Raw genomic sequence first — 3,833 nt, 5'->3', positions numbered from 1 at the left:
CCGGGGGCTGTCAGGGCGCGGGGGGGATACTTGCGAGGCTGGGGAGTGAGGGGGAGAGAGAGACGCGCAGGCTATTGGCAGTGGGCAGAGAGGTCATGACACACAAAATGGCTGCTGTCTATGTTCGCGATGGGGCCTAAAAAGGGGGCAAGATGGCGTGGCCACTGTTTCGTGAATTTCGCTTACTTTCAATAGTGGCGAGGGTGAACATAAATGAACGCCGCTTATGTATATATACATTGTCATTTTCCACAGTCGCCGCTTTTTAACATAAGTCAGTTCATTTCTGTGTTTGTCATAACTAACGGGGTGTACATATAGTCGTGTGTGGTCAATGAGATAGCGTTTGTCAGTACTGGCGGATTGTATATAACTATGTGTAGCCGATGCGACATACGAGGTGGAATACATATGAATTTACATTTGTCGTGTTTAAAAGTGACCGATGAAACATTTTGAAGGCAACAAAAGTGGTTGAGGGAGGGATTTAGTCCAATACAAGCAATTAGTCAGAAGGGGGGGGGGGTAGAAAGTTCAGGAAAAAAGGGGGGGGGGTCTTCGCCACAGTGTCATTTTAGTAGTGAGCCATCACTGGTAGGCTCTGGTAGTTCGTTTTCTTCCGTTGGCGCTGTTGAGCACCGGCGGTGGAGCTATAGGTCCAGCTCGGATCCTTCTTTACACGTCGCAGGGTGTGATCTGTCCTCTGCTGTTAGACCACAGTCCTGTTTCTTAACTAATGTTTTTAAGGGTGCCTCATGCTGGGCACCTGCATTTCTTTCTCCTTCCGCGGCAAACCCAACTCTACCTAAATGCTGTTCTTCTTCTCTGAGTCAAAATCCACGTGAAAAGAAACAGGGGGGGGGTTGGTCGGAGAATCGAGGGAAGAGAGGGCGGAGTAGGACCAGATCTTCGAGACAAACCAAGGGAGCAAAGGGTGATGAGCAGGCAGGTCCATCAATCGGGCTCAAAGGGGCGGGGACTTCTGGCACGCGTGGGTCAACAAGCAGAGGGCTTCAAGGCAGCCCTCCATCCTTTCATTTTCCGCGTTTGGGAGTGGTGCCTCGTCCCTGCGTCCCGTTGCTCTGCGGCTCCACCTTAGGTCGAGGTCACACGTGCCTCATGATCTGCGGCCAGGTTGTGCGTCACGTCCGGTCCCTTTTTTCCGGAGACTGTGTATCTTTGAATGAGTACAAAACATGTTTTAGAGAATTGGCAGGAGAGGACATTTATACATTTCAATTCTGCCCCAAATCTAAGCAGTTGGGGGTACGTTCATCGGTCACGGTCAGAAGTTATCACTGTGGAGCATGTATACAGGCATGTCTACTGAGTTTGTACTAATTCTATTTGGCGTTCATTCATGACGTATAGGGAGAGAGGTCAGACTCCTATCAACTGTGTATTTCTTCAAACTCGAAATCGGATCCTTCGATAGAGACTCGTCTCTCTAACCCAAGCCCTGGCAGTCTTCCATCATCATGAGAGAGGGGTAGGGGCTAAACATTCTTTTCTCGGGGAGCAACAGTTAGTCAGGGTCATCAGTTATACTTCGGGATATGGAGCTGGGGTCAATCGGGAGGAACGGGGACGTTTTGGACATCCGTACTTGGGTGCAGAGAGGTGGGGCAATCTGGGCATTGGAGATTGTGTTTCTAACGAGCTGAGAACAGAAGGCCATTGACATATAGTCCTCCAATAAAAGGCGAGATTAGGGGACATCAGTCGTCTTACCTGTCCTTTCCTTCATAGCCAATTCAAGTTCCATCATTTTACAGAAAGGAGAGGTAGTAATATGGCAAATTACAATTGTTTTAGTTTCTGTCAATTTGCCAAACACTTTTGTGTTTGAATACCAATTAGGCTCGTGCCGGCGGGGCACGACGTTACCACACAAAGGAAGAGGGAACAGGGGGACCCTCGGAGGGAGAGTCGTCCACATTTTAAATGACCTATTCGGTACACGTACGACATGGAGAGAGAGAGAGAGAGAGAGAGAGAGAGACGTGTACAATAATAGGCCATTTAGTGCGCACACAACACAAAACAGTAGGGGTCAGGTTATATAGGAACACAGACTGAGGGACGACGTAAATCCATACACTACGTACACATGAATTCGGGCGGGTAGTACATGTATTATATACAAAAACCCAAGACAAAACATAGAACGGTATTTGGCCAAAAAGAGATTTCCTCCTGCATGCTGCGCATCCTTAGTATCCTATTTAATTCACCTGGCTGCCTTTTGCTGTTGGCCTTGGTTGCAAATACTTACACCTTTGTCAATTGTTCGGGAACTAACCTGGTCGGGCTAATACTCACGGTGGGATCTTCGAATCGTTTTTAGCGAATGGGTATTCAGGCTGAGGCAACGGAGGGTGTCAGTCGGGAGAGCAATGGGCAGCTTTGAGTTTCACGTCTATGAGGGTGCAAGAAGGAGGTGGTAAATCTTAAACATCGACAATATTCCTAGTTTTCCAGGAGGAGGGTACTTGGGTAAACCTCACCCCGGAATATTCCTGAACCTTCCCCTATTTAGTTACCGTATGAATCTACTCTTAGGTGCACGTCATTCTTGGTTGCATTATCTGGGGTGCCGGTTGGAGTCATATTTTTGTCATACTGCAATACCCGGCCAAGTTTCTGCTTCAGGCCACCCTTCCAGTCGCTGGGTTCAGGGAGAGAGACAGCCGTTTCTAAGTAAGGGAGTGTTATATTTTTGTTTGTTCGTCGTGTATAGGCATCATGTTCAGACCCCTTTTTCCCCATTCCATCGGCCGTTCGATCATCACTCAAGTCATACATAACACATCTTTCCTATCAAGTCAAACGTGTGCGACGTGTATCCAGTCGAGTTATACACATCCGGGCATACACGCGTGCATTCATATCACACAAATTCGTCACGTTCTCAGGGGCAGTCTCCATAGATATTATATCATTTTTCCCCCGCGGAACCATGGCGTGTTGCTTAGGTCTTCTCCATTCTTTAATCGATGTTCCGATGTGACCTGCAGAAAGAAGGGGAAAAGAAGGGGTGGGGGCAGCGTTTTAAAACACATCTGCGCGCATAAACCCGAACAGGCTTTTACTTACCACATATTCGACCTATCTCCGCGGGATGCAGTCCCTTTCATCTCGGCGTTTTAAGCCCAGAGGGACTGGTAGTGCGGGAGAGATTATCATTGATGGACTGTATATTGTATAGATCGCCCACGCGTGGTATTGCGGATCGTGTGTAGGGGAGGGTCAAAACAAAAGGGTAGTCAGTGTAAAGTGGGGGTGAACTCGTGCTCTCCTTCGAGGAGGAGGGATGGTCTACAGTGGTGCGGGGTCTTTTTTTTGTTCATCAGGCACGGAAACTAGAGGGGCTAGGTGGCATTCCTTCGGAGTGGCTTAGGGGCATCTGAAACAGCTTCCCTGATATATGTGGCATATACAGTAAAGGCTAAATACCGGGACCTTTATCGATTGCTTTACGTTGCACAAAAGTAAAAACACCCGCAACAGACCTGGACCATTCACATTTGCAATATTTCTGTGTACTCTGCTTTTTAACCTTTAAGTAATCGAATTGCTTTATTTCACCTGTATTTTTATGTATATCGGAAACAATGGCCATTTATTTCGAACCTTACCAATCCAAGTGCTACAACTATGTTTGCTTTTCACAAAGACTTTTATTAAAAGAAATGTTGGCGTACACATGCGGGCCTACAACCACGTGGGCCGGCCACGGTGCAGACTGGAACTGTACATGAGGGCATATTTATTTGAGGAAAACGTAACGGAGTCGGTGGTCGTTGATTACATAAAGGTACGATAAGTGCAAT

Source organism: Lissotriton helveticus, chromosome 6 (genome assembly GCF_964261635.1).
Source record: "Lissotriton helveticus chromosome 6, aLisHel1.1, whole genome shotgun sequence".
In the NCBI taxonomy this organism is placed as follows: Eukaryota; Metazoa; Chordata; class Amphibia; order Caudata; family Salamandridae; genus Lissotriton; species Lissotriton helveticus.
The sequence above is the reverse complement of the archived record's forward strand: the minus strand, read 5'-3'. Positions refer to the sequence as shown.